Consider the following 13,952-nt stretch of genomic DNA (forward strand, 5'->3'; position numbering starts at 1 on the left):
TACGCTTCTGTGAGCATTCTGTCAATGTTAACACATTGATTTCGGCCCGGAAGGTCCCTAAACCGCATCCCCCTACACACACACACACTCACACACACACACGCACGCACACACACACGCACCCAAAACTCAGTTTAGGAATCTCCTCCTACAAGAAGCTGCTACCCTCTCTAGAATTCTCTTGCACTTATTAGAGCCTATGGTTACTTACTCCATTCGTGTCTGCGTGCGCTTAAAGACTACGGACTTGTTCCCCTGGATTTATTTTTAGCTTCTTCCTTCTTTGTATTTTCCTCAGGTATACCCACAGAGCAGAACAGTTGTTCTTAAATTTACCTACCACCTCTTTTCTAAAGAGGTGGTTTTGAAGGTTTTGAAAGGTTTTGAAGGTTTTTGAAGGTTAATCCCAAGTTCGTAATAAGAATACGGACTTAAAAAAAAATCTATATTAACAACAGAATGCCTGGGATTGTAGGTGCCCAGAAATGTGCTGAATGAATGAACCAGCATGAAGTAGGGGTTAGTAAGGTCTGCTGTTCTGGCAAATTTGTTTGCTTCTGTTGCTGGTCTCCATGAACCAGATGAGACTTCCTGACCGGCAGTATAAACCACTGGTCCCTGCTAAGTTCACAGCCTTTACAGACCTAAGCTGAACGTAGGGTTCAACTTGAGGGCCTTGTGGTTGAAGACAGCAAGAGCCTGGCCAAGCATCCTTACCGCCCCACCATGTCAAACGCAGCAGCCCCCCTGGAGGACCGCACTCAACTCCAGATTAAATGACATAATTCTCTGTCCTTCTTGCCACCTGTCTGGGGGATACATGGTTCCCTCCTAAAGGAGAATGTCTAACAGGACCAGATGAGAAGCAGAACTGAAATGAGAAAGAGAATCGTTCTTTGATTTTACTTTGATTTTTTTCTCTTGCCTTAGAAGAGACACTAAGCCGTGGTTTTGCTTAATGACATTGTGGCTGAGTGTCGGCCAAGAGCAGATATGTGCGCCTGTGGGTTTCGATGTACACAGCCCCCAGGCCCCACGGCGGCACGTCGCTCAGCCTCGCTGACTGTAAAGACTATGTCTATGGTGAAAAAGCCCCATCTCCCCTTGACGACTGTGTTCTGATGCAGCTCCCTTGCCCCAACCTCTCTTATCTCCATTTTATTACTCTAGGCATACAGGATTCTGCTCACACTGAAATTACAGTGAAAACGGGGATCCTCCTTGATTGGAATACCCTGGCCTCTCCTCCTGTAGGCCTGCTCTGCTCAACCTGAGAACCTAAGTCGTCTCCACCCCGTGTCTCAGTTTCCATTTACTACTGCGCAGAGGAGATAAGCCATCATGGCAATTTGTTCTTCTTCCAGAAATCTTTGGTGCCTATTATGTGTCAGGTCCTGGAGACGAAATAGGAAATAAGACAAATCCAGGGCTTGGCCTCTTGGGATTCAGTCAAATAAAAAAATGTCGTCTCTTGTCACAGTTCTGGTGCACTCTGATATCGGGTATTCTCTGTGCCATCTTTCCCCTACAGTGAACTCCGTCACGTGGTCACAGTCTAGGCGTCAGGCTGGGTGGGGTGGAGGCCAGCAGCAGGCACCTGTGGCTTAGGGCGAGTCCTGCGTGAAAGACCACTGGGCACAGACCTCTGCGAGAAGGGGATAAGCCCACTTAAGTCAAACTGGGTGAAGTGCTAAAAGCAAACGATGAAAGAAGTTGTACGTTTTCTCACCCTTTCACTGTTGTCCTTCTCGAGCGCCAAGAACAAGAGTGACTGGAGAAGCTCTACAGTTGAGAGGGAGGAAGAGGGAGGGAAGATGAGGAAGGCGGAGGAGGGGGGGGGCGGTGCCTGTTGTATCTGGGAGCAAAGCCTGATCACTTTAGCAGTGAGGGGACACGGGAGAGGGTCTGCGTTCACAGTGCAACCACCTCGGGATGCAAGAATAAGATGCCAGCGGGGGCCCAGGGTTTTCTTGTCGATTGGGTGTCTGACTCTTGGTGACAGCCTGGAGCTTGACCTCAGAGTCCGGGGATCGAGCACTGAATCACGCTCTGTACTCAGTGGGTAATCTACTTGGGATTCTCTCTCTCTCCCTCTTCCTCTGGCCCCTGCCTCTCTTTCTCTTTCGCTCTCAAATAAAGAAATAAAATCTTTTTAAAAAGGGCGCCTGGGAGGCTCAGTGGGTTAAAGCCTCTGCCTTCAGCTCAGGTCATGATCCCAGGGTCCTGGGATCGAGCCCCACGTCGTCAGGCTCTCTGCTCAGTGGGGAGCCTGTTTCCCCACCTCCCGCCTGCTTCTCTGCCTACTTGTGATCTCTGTCAAGGAAATAAATAAAATCTAAAAAAAAAAAATCTTTAAGAAATATATAAGATGCCAAAATAAGTAAATAAGATGCCACTTTTCATATCATCCCAGGTGGTTGGGGTTTTCAGCTTATCCAGAGAACAGCTTTGCCTGCATTGTGGCTTTAAGTCTTCCCACGAATTACTATGAAACAACCCAGGATAGTGTAAAGGTTAAAAAAAAAAAAAAGATGTGTGTGCATATGCTTGTGTATATATGTCTCTCTACAGATAGATAGGTAGATAGATGGATGTGCGTGTGCATTCCCAAATACATGTATATTTCAACATAATGTTGGCTGGTTCACTTTTTCAGCTCAATAAAACCAAAGATCAGCAGGCAGCTTCCATCTGCCAGGAATGATATTAGGCACTAAGGGGGAAAGAAAGAAAAACTGGACATAGTTCCTACTTTCAAAAATTTATGTTCTGGTGCATTTAATTTTTCCTTCTAAAGGAAAACCTTTACGTTTTATCTCACAGCAATTTTTAGGAGCTTGTGCCCTCTGAAGGAATTCAGAATAGTAAAAAGAATAAGATAGTAGGATTGCTATTCGCCCAGGACAGATTTCTTACTACTCCTAGCTAAATGAGGGACGAGTTATGTTCCAGAACTATACTGCACAGTGGGCTATGGCCAGGTTTGAAGATAGAAGAGATGTTTACCCACTAGTGGCTTTGTAGCCGAAGTTTTGTACTGGGTACTGCATGGTTTAACACTCGGTTGTTTACATCCTTACTCTTCCAGATTCCAGGTGAGAGTCTTAATTTAGAAGCATCAAGTTATCTTAATTTAAAAAAAAGACTAAAGGAAGATGTGGTAGCTGTTTTCAAACACTGAGGATCTTCCTTATTTGCTTCACAACCAAGACCAGTGGGTAGAAGTTACAGGCCGATTTTAGCTCAAATAAGAAAGAATTTATGAGTTGCCTCAGGAGATAATGAGCTCCCCAGCATTGGAAGTATACAAGCAGATGGATGGCCATCTGCCAGGATTGCCAGAGAAGGGATTCCAGCATTGGATTAGGAGGTTGAATGAGGTACCTTCCATCGCTAAATTCTTGGGTTCTCAGTCTGTCTCTTTGGCCCGAGGCAAAAAAAAAAAAAAAAAAGTCAATCTTTGGAGAAATGTAACTCCTATTGTTGAAAGTAAACACATGCCTTATGAGTTTGGGCTTTTCTCTTTAGATGCATGAGCACTTTTCCTTAAATGCAGTGAAGATACTTAATATTAGAAAATGCAATAATCACTTAAATGCTCTATTGACGAAATTAATATGATTTATACACTCAAGTGTTACTAGGTAAATAGCATTAATGGCCTTGTTAAAGAAGGAAATCTATTTACAAGACAGGATGATAGTTCCCAAATAAGACCAATTTGAATAGATGAACATCGTGCTTGTTTTTTAAATGACTTCTTATAATATGCACACATGCATACACGTTCAGGAAGGAAAACAGTGAGTGGAGAAAAATGAAGACGTATCTCAATATATCTACAGATTTTATGCCTTGGAATCAGACTGTACCACCTGCTAGAGGAAGGATGGTTTTCTTCATGCATTTTCAAGCATTAAGCACTTGGGCAAAGCTCAGCCCTGCACAGTAATACCCTGTTCTTTGGAATACAAATCGACTCCAAGTTATCCTGCCCTGCCCCCGCCCCCAGTCTGATGGAGTGCGCTGCTTTTCAAATGCTAATTAGGGAGCCTGTGGAGGTGATACGGTTGACTTCAAAATTTGGCGGGGAAAGAGAAATAGAGAAGCTAAACTGAAAAAAAAAAAAAAAGGACAAAAGCAGACCTGGGCAAAAATACCTATACATAAATACTTAGACATTTACTAACCGGAGTAGAATGTAGGTCTTCTCTCTCCAAACCCCCAGAGACAAGGTTTGTGTCTTCTCATTCTCCTACGGGACCTGCTTTATGGTATAGCTGGATAAAAAAGTGGATGGGGGCAGAGGAGAGAAAGGTTGTCTCATAACAGGGTTACTGCTGGGGTGTTTCCAGTCCTCAGTGGGGTTTCCTGAACATTCTGCTCACTGCCTGCTGGTTGCCAGGCGCTGTCCTAGGTACTGGGGAGGCAGGTGTGAGGAGATGTGGTCCCTGCCCTCCGGAAGCCCCCCTCTCTCCTTCCAGTGGGGCAGGGCGAGGCCCTTCTGCGGGAGTCCACCCCCTTAACTCCAGTCCCCAGCTCCCACTGCTGCCCCTGCACCCCACTCATGAAAAACCAAACATAAAGGTTTCACATAGAAAGCCTTCTCAAGATACATACCTTTTTTTTTTTAAGATTTTTATTTATTTATTTATTTGACAGACAGAGAGATCACAAGTAGGCAGAGAGGCAGGCAGAGAGGGAGAGAGGAGGAGGAAGCAGGCTCCCTGCAGAGCAGAGCGCCCGATGTGGGGCTCGATGTGGGGCTCGATCCTAGGACCCTGGGATCATGACCTGAGCCGAAGGCAGAGGCTTTAACCCACTGAGCTACCCGGGCACTCCGATATGTACCTTTCAATTCTGTTATGATGTAGGTCCCTGGGCCATCTCCTTGCCACTCTGACAAGTGACATTTGCACCCCAGTTCACAGTTCAGAATGTGCTCTCGCTGCTGCTGCCATCAGAGATGTGTGTTTCTCATCATAGCCCTGTGACTTGTGGTGTTATCCCCCTTTCAAAGATGGGAACATCACCCAAGTAGTAGTCAACGATGAGCCTTCAAGTTGTATCTTCTGATTTTTTTTAAAGGTTTTATTTATTTATTTGACAGACAAAGATCATAAGTAGGCAGAGAGGCAGGCAGAGAGAGAGGAGGAAGCAGGCTCCCCGATGAGCAGAGAGCCCGTGTATCTTCTGATTTTTAAGCCAGAAAATTCTCCTTCCCCTACAGTTCTATCTTAATAACTACTCTGCCATCCTGATGTAATACCTATCTATTTTTATACATTCATTCATTCCTTTCTTCCTTTATGCATTCATTTTTATGTTACGTATGCTCCATGCCCAATGTGGGGCTTGAACTCACGACCCTATGATCAAGAGTTGCTCGCTCTACAGACTGAGCCAGCCAGGTGCCTTCCCCCTGCAACAATGTAATACATATAGAACCTGAGGAACAAAATGTTTAATGGAACAAAGCTATGTCACCTCTTGATTAAGTGATCTGTAGTCCACACTTCTACTCCTTGTAACTGAGCCAGGCCACCCATTTTGCCTTGGGCCAAATGCAAAGACCAAAACGTTCTTTGTAGAATGGAAAACACTGGTAAGACCCAAACCCAAAATAGCTAGAAAATACAACCAATCACTCAAAACAAGAGCAAAAATTAAATCTCATTTTTAGATCAATCTGACTTTTAAAGTATGTTTCAGTGTGCCTGGTTTTATAGATGTCTTTCCCAGGGCCAGGGTCTAATGTGTATTAATTTCATAGAAAATATTTGGAAAACATATTCTAGGATGACATACACTGTCCACTAGACATATTTTTAGTCACCAGCCTTGAAATTAAACCCACAAGCATTCTAGATTCTCAATCCTTCGTGTGCAAATAAGCATGTGGGTGACACTTAATGAGTTAGATAAAATAGAAGCAGTACTTCAAAGTAACAATATCTGAAGAATCTCATTAAACACAAAGTAAGACAAAAAAGCTACCATCACACGCCTGGATTGGCGTAGCTAAGCCCCTCCCCCAACTGTCACAAAAGACATGGACCAGCTGGGATCTTACCCAGAGAGCTGGACATTTTCCACCCAACACCATGGTGAGCGACAGAAAAAAATAGACTCTTTTGTCCAGCTCTCTTCCCTAATTATACCTTGGGTCTAAATAAAGAAAATACAGCACACATAATCACCAATAATTTGAAGTAAATGAAAAGCAACAGAGTGGAGGCTTTAATCCTATTATCAGTGGCAAGGGTCAGAGGAAATGGACAGATAGGAGCACCAAATGACCTACAGTGGCAAGGAACAGTGAACGAGATTCAAACGAGATTCAGAGGAGGAATCAAGAAATTAAGCTTGGTTTCCAAGTTCATTCAAAACCGTTTGGCCATCGAAGGAAGGAAGAAGCTATGACTTCCGCAGCAGGCAAACAGCTCGTTAATATCCTAGCAAAACACTAACCTCAGATAATAAGAAATATTATGATGTCTCCGGAGAAGCGAAATACAGATTTATTTTCCCATCCGCAGAGTTCCATTTAATAGAGTATATTCAACCTAGTTGAATAAATATGGAGGAGGTCAAAACATTGATTAGGAAAAACGCTTCACACTACTGAAATCAGGAAACCAACTGGCCAGTTAAAAAAGCAGGTGGGGACGTTTTGGTTGTTTTGTTTCTCTGAAAGGAACCCTGGTGTTCCGTGGTTCCAGCTGCCCAGTATCGTGAGTGGGTTAGGGGGTGGGGAGTAGGAAGCAGAGGGAATGAGAGGTGGGAGGGATGCCCCCTTGGTGCAAAGCTATTGAGGACTTCTCCTGTTGGATTTATTACAGTGTTTTATGAAGCAATCCAAGAGATTACCCAGACATCAGCTACCACGAGGGCTGCACTGGGCTAATGTCATATAACAAATGGCTTGTAAAAAGTGTCCCAATCTTCTAGATGATTGAACCTAAATAAACTGTCTCTTGCCTAGGATTTTTGTGCCGTATCATTTCATCATATTTGCCTGACCTAAGCCAAAACCAGGAGAAAAAGTCTGAGATCAGGGTAAGAATCTAGGAAGCAACTCATTACTTTCACTCCCTTTACAAACTAGGTTTCTTTATTTTAGCTACCAAAAAGCAGAGGGCTGTTGGGAAGGTTTGGGTCAGCTGCCTCGTTTCCAATAAACACTGATCTTACTCTTAATATCATTGGCATTTTGGGTCAGGGGGTGAAACATTGAAACTAAATACAGAGCTCCCCTCACATCTTAATGGGAGGTCACGCCGTTGTCCCCATCCAACAGCGCCTCAGATGTCTGGCCACAGTGGGTGCGTGCCTCATGAAGGGGAAAACAAGCTTGCTAGCCAACTGACCTCACCGGCTGTCAAAGCAACGGTAGACCCCATTGAGAGTCTTTTTTTTTTTTTTAAGATTTTATTTATTTATTTGATAGAGATTATAAGTAGTCAGAGAGGCAGGCAAATAGAGAGGAGGAAGCAGGTTCCCCGCTGAGCAGAGAGCCTGATGCGGGGCTCGATCCCAGAACCCTGAGACCATGACCTGAGCCGAAGGCAGAGGCTTTAACCCACTGAGCCACCCAGGCGCCCCATCCCTGTTGAGAGTCTTAAAAAACAAGACCACTAACCAACCTTATGTTTTCACAGATTATTCCAACAAGGTCATTGCTTCAACTTGGTGCTACAGGCTTTTTAGGCAATCGGATGACCGAATACATGTATGTTCTGATTGAGTTCTTGTTAGGATTTCGTGTTGTAAAGGGCAGGCAAGAAGTAAGAAAAAAAGGATTGCCACTGATCAAGTGTGGACTATGTGCTAGGTACTACATGCTTCACATTTATTCCTTCTTCTTCATCAGCACAACCCTATGAGGTATACGGAGAGTGAGTTCTCTGTGGCAGGAGCCGCTGAGCACGTTTAAGGAATGTAAGTAGGGAACAGATGAAAGCCTTGAATCACTCAGTAGGGGAACAAAGTAGGCGATCTCTGGGGTACTTATTTTTTTCCTTCCATTTTTTTTTTAAAGATATAATTCACATACCATAGAATTCACCCTTTTTAAGTGAACCATTCAATGGTTCTTTGTGTATTTCCAAGGTTGTGTTGTCACCATCATCGAATTCCAGAACATTGTGATCCTTCCATACTCATTTGTATTCTCCCATCTCCCAGCCTCTGGCAACCAGTAATCTGTTTCTATGGAATCACCTATTTTAGACAATTCATGTAAATGAATCATACAATCTGTGGTATTCCATAACTGGCTTTTTCACTCAGCGCGAATTCTCCAAGGACCATCATGTGGTGGTGTGTCTCATTCCTGTTAATGGCCGGATAATATTCCATTGTGTGGGTGCGCCATTTTGTTAAATGGTACATCGGCGGACGGACTGTGAAGTGTTTTCCACTCCGAGGTTTTATGAATGCAGGGCTCCTGTTCTCCCTCCAGCCAGGACACCAACATGGGGGACTCAGTTCAGTTTGGCCCAGGAGCACACTTGTAGCTTCTTGGCGGACGTGTCTCTTGATAGACCGCTGCCTAAACTCCACGTGGCAAATAGAACTAATTTCCCCTGCAGCCTCCCTCCTTCATGCTTCCCCACTCTTGTTAATGGCAACACCGATCTCTCAGGTGCACAAAAGTCTTCTTCTTTTTTAACTCCTTCTTCTTCTGCACAGTAACGTCCATGCCAACATCTGTAAACCCTACCTCGACTCTACCATTTCCCCTATTCTGTCACCACTGATTTCAAGCCTCTTGTTGGTCATTAGCATAGTTTTCCACCAGCTTCCCTATCTACTACCTGTTTCCTTTCTACTCTGCTCAGTGTGATTCAGCTGCTGGATTTATTCTTTTTATGTTCAGCTGTGTCCAAACCCATCCCAAGATCAAACAGCTGAAATGGAATGCAAATTTCTGCCCCTTGGTCCAGAGTAAGTAACTTGCGGTTTAGTAAGGGAGAGAGGCAGGAAAGCGACAGTCGTGCACTTGTCTTCACTATTTGATTGTAAACACTCCTTTAAGGGAAAAACTATTTCCACAGCAGGGTCATAAAGACAAAGCTTTGGTGGAAGCCAGACCTCCTCTTGAATCCTAGCTATTCCACTAGGGACATCAGAATGGCCACAAGCTTCAGTTATCTTTTATTAAAAAAAAAAAAAAAAAAAAAAAGGGTGGCGGCGGGGGGACAGAAGGAGCCACTTACCTCTCAGGGAGCTTGTGAAGATTAGAGGTTAGGCACATCAAGGGACGGCGCCTGCCATGTACTTCGTGCGCAGGGAACTGTGGCTACTTCACGGATGTAGCTAGCTTTCATCCCCGCCGCTGCATCCTCCCCGGGACGTGCTACACTGTTCTGCAAAGCGGGCACCCAAATAAGCGTGCACTGCTAACTGGCAACGTGGGGGGCTGGTGGAACACGGGGGGGGGACCACAACGGCTGAAAGAATCGGGCAAAGTGAACGGGAACTAGCGGTCGCAGAGAAGGAAAAAAGGGAGCTTGGGAAGATGAGAAAGACGTGGATAGACGGGTCCGTTCTAGGCTGGTGTCAGAGCCAAGGTTGAGGCAGGACCACCTGGAGGCAAGGGGAAGGCGGCAGGGAGGAGGCGATGCCTGACTGAGGTGAAGGGTGACTGGGTAGGAGAGGGAAAGCAAGTTGCCCAAATGAATCGTGGACATCTCAGAAAGCAAGCAGAGTTCCGTCTCCATACAGCAGTCCCCTTGAGGTCATTATGGCTCTCAGGCAGGCAAGGGACATGAGGAAAGTTGTGGATTTGGGGGTAACAGGATGGGAAGCCAGGGGCATGACCCCAGAGTGGGAACTCGGGCTCATGCTGGGGTTTTAGATGCCCCATGTACAAAACGACCTGGTGATGGTGGGAACAGAGCAAGGAGTAAACCAGAAAGACAGTTTGAAAGAAGGAAAAGAACCACAGGCCCTTGTAACAAATACTGTAAATAATCCTGACTTTTTGCCTCCTTCCCCCAAGGCTAGTATTTTATTTTTTTTTCCCTCAAAAAACATCTTCAAACACCTTGCTCCTCCCAACTCTTCGTTTTCTGAAACAAAGCTAGGAATAAGCTGACCAATTAGTCAGTCAACCCTACAGTCACGGCTGCCACGGTACTCTGACCCAAGATAGAAAGATTCCTGATTATTTTAGTTGGCCCACGTGTGCCCAGTCTAAATGGTAGTTCGGCTCTTCTCTGAAGAAACAGGATGGAAAACGGTGAGAAAGTAAGTCAATCAGTCATCACTCACATTTACAGCTCCAGAACCATCCCCACACCTTCCTATTAGAGTGCAGGTATGTCGCAAGAAAGCAAACATTAGGCTCCATATGTATCCCGGCCGAAGGTCACTGACAGCCCAATCAGGTTAGACTCTATCTCAAAGAGGCCACTTCCCAAAAGGAGAAGGAAAAGGTCGAGAAAATCTAAAGCTTTTACTTTTCATAGGTGGCAAGGTATAGAAACAGTTTCGTGCCTCTTTTCCTTCCATTTGAGCTGTTTATAAATATTTGATTGCATGAAAGCTTCCAAGGTCTCCGGGACTTATTCTTGCTGGCTGGACTAGTTTTTCGGATGGTGCATTTGCAGGCTAAATAATCAATCCGGCTGCCTCATGTTCCAGGCACTCAACTTCCTTGAATTCGCCAAGTTTCATAAACCTTTTGGAAGAGGTCATCCATCAGGACAGGAGCAGAAATGGAGGTAAGATCTGTCAGTCTTGTGCTCGCTTCAGCAGCACATATACTAAAATTGGAACGATACAGAGATTAGCAGGGCCCCTGTGCTAGGATGATACGCAAATCTGAGAAGCGTTCCATGTAAAAAAAGAAAAAAAGATGTCAGTCTCTCCTCAGCCAATGCTCAAAAAGTCTCCTCTGATCCAGAAATGTCAGATCAGGCTTCCACAAAAGCCCTTAAGGTTCTTGTAAACCAGCAGTGAGATGGGAACAAAAGGAAAAATGTAAATAATGCCTCATCAGACTGTAGGTCATAGTCAACGAGATGACTCCATCAAAAGAAGAAAGGCCGGGCGCCTGGGTGGCTCAGTGGGTTAAGCCGCTGCCTTCGGCTCGGGTCATGATCCCAGGTCCTGGGTTCGAGCCCCGCGTTGGGCTTTCTGCTCAGCGGGGAGCCTGCTTCCTCCTCTCTCTCTGCCTGCCTCTCTGCTTACTTGTGATTTCTCTCTGTCAAATAAATAAATAAATAAAATCTTAAAAAAAAAAAAAAAAAAGAAGAAAGGCCAAAGAGGAGGAGAAACAGAAACTTCCAGGGATAGACTTCAGCGAGTGATATGAAAATCATACTCTTGTTTGAAGAAACACACGAGCCCAGGGAAGGCTACAGGTCACCTGGGACTGCCCAGTGAGCCACCGCTAAGCTGTGCCTCTGTGTTCCTATGTCACCAACTTCACAGACTGTCAGGACTGAAGGGAACAGAGGAGAGAGAACCATCACCAAACTTCCTCAGTAGAGGATGAGAGAGCAGAGGTCCAGATAAGGTAAATGACTCATTCCTGGTTAGACAATGAGCTAGTGAGAGCAGAGAGTAGAAAGGACTTAAGTTGGGTTGGTCACGTTTGCTTGGTCTTACGGATGGCTCTCTCCCTACAGCTAGGAGGGGAAGACAGGGAAAACCCCAGAAACCCTGCCCCACATCGATCTTTAGGCCATGTTGTCTGGGTTACAGGATCTGCAGTCTCCAGAAAAGGTCTCAAAATAGGTCTTTCCTATTCACATGTGTGCATGAAGAAGAAAATCCCTTACGCTCTTTCCTGCAGTAGATACAGAAATATATGCACTTTTAAGAAGATAAAACACAAAGTCTCATTAAATGCAATTCAGTTTCCCATTAATTAAAAATGTAAGCAGCTCATATATTTTAAGGAAATAAAGACGTTTCCAAACTACCAAGATGTAGCTAAACTGGAAGATAAACCCTGGTATCAGCACACTGCAAACTGAAGAGGCTTTTAGCAAGATAAAAACCACTAGTTACACGATGGTGAAATTTCTGGGACGTCTACTATGACCACACTCCACCCACCCCCTTGTAACAGCAGCACCAAAGCAGCACATATCCAATATACAGGTTTCTTAAAACCAGGTTCTTGGGGAACCTGGGTGGCTCAGTCAGTTAAGTTTCTGACTTTGGCTCAGGTCATGATGTCAGGGTCCTGGATCGAGGCCCACATCAGGCTCTCCACTGAATGGGGTCTCTGCACACCCCTCTCCCCCAGCTCCTCCCCTCCACTCATGCCTGCTCTCTCTTGCAAATAAATAAATACAATCCTAAAACAAAACAAGGTTTTTACTAATTCACTAACTTTTTTTCTTTCTTCCCATTTAAAAGAAGAACTAGGTTAAACAAGTATATTATTATAGAGACTAGCAACCAAGTTTTTAAATATGAACATACATTCGCTCCCTCCTTCTCTCTCTCCCACACATGCGTGCACGCACACATGCACATGTGAGCCTAGAGTTCGAACACACACAACCATTATAAAACATGAAATACAGCTGCATTAGGAAGAGAGAGATTTACATATTTTAAATTCATTAATCATTTTTCACCTTTCCTGCTTAAAGTATGTAAATCCTAGAATAAAACACCACCACCACCAATTTCAGAGACACTGATTACCCGGAGGTAATCTGCCCAGGGTCACACAGCAAGTGAGCAGAAGAGCTAGCACTGAATCCAACTGTTCAGGCTCTTTTCATCACCCCAACAGTCCTCAGAGCATGGTCAGCAAATCCCGCTGGTCCCCAAGACTTTCAGGGATACAGGGAGTCACAACTATTCTCGTTAAACTACTAGTTTGGAAAAATGTGTCCACCACCGTGAGACTTTTCCAATGAGATCAGCTGTTGATATCAATACATGTGAGCTTTTGATTCTGTTATAAAGAAATGTGTCCAAACCTTTGAAGGCCTGCCTACATAGTTCAGTAAGCCAGTATTTTCCAAATTACCGATACAGGATGTTACAAAATCATGCAAGGTCAAAGATGCCATTCTTCACACACTAAAAGTATAAAATGGACTTTAGTATAAAAAAATATTAAAGTATAAAATGGATTTTAGTGTCACAAAGTATGAAATTTCATTGATGTGGCTTCAGATTCCACACTGCTGCTCTTTTAAGAAACTATCACTTGTCAAGTTTCAGTGCAGTATGAAAATAGCCACAATCATCTGAAAAGGCTATTAAAATACTTATCCCTTTGTAAAATATGTGTCTGTGTGAGGCTGGATTTTCTTCGTATAGTTGAACCAAAACAACATAGCATACCAGATTGCATGCAAAAGTAGATATAAGAATCCAGTTGTCTTCTACTATGACAGACAATTAAAGACATTTGAGGAACTATAAAACACTCTTCTCATAAATAATTTTATTGTGGAAAATAAAATTTTTCATAAAAACATGTAATGGGTTTGTGATTATTTTTAAATGAAAACTTTTTACTATCTTTCTCATCTCATAATAAAAATTTTTTTCTAAAGATTTTATTTATTTGGCAGAGAGAGACACAGTGAGGGAAGGAACACAACCAGGGGGAGTGGAAGAGGGAGAAGCAGGCTTCCCACTGCGCAGGGAGCCCAATGCGGGGCTCAATCCCAGGACCCTGGGATCATGACCTGAGCCGAAGGCAGACACTTAACAACTGAGCCCCAGAGATGCCCCTTCTTTTTAATTTCTGATAAGGTAAATGTCAGTAGATACAACCCACATGAACACAAGCTCCTCCAGGAGGCCTGCAATAATTTTTAAAGTATGAACTGACACCGAGATCAAAAGGACTGAGCACCGCTGCCCTTCTCTATTTAAAATAAAGATAGCAGAAAAAAAAATTGATCTGTACAGATATTTCTCCAAAAAAATTACCAAGATGTACCCTAATTTTTTTTTTTTTTTTT

Source organism: Enhydra lutris, unplaced genomic scaffold (genome assembly GCF_002288905.1).
Source record: "Enhydra lutris kenyoni isolate GAN:26980312 unplaced genomic scaffold, ASM228890v2 scaffoldscaffold34, whole genome shotgun sequence".
NCBI lineage: Eukaryota > Metazoa > Chordata > Mammalia > Carnivora > Mustelidae > Enhydra > Enhydra lutris.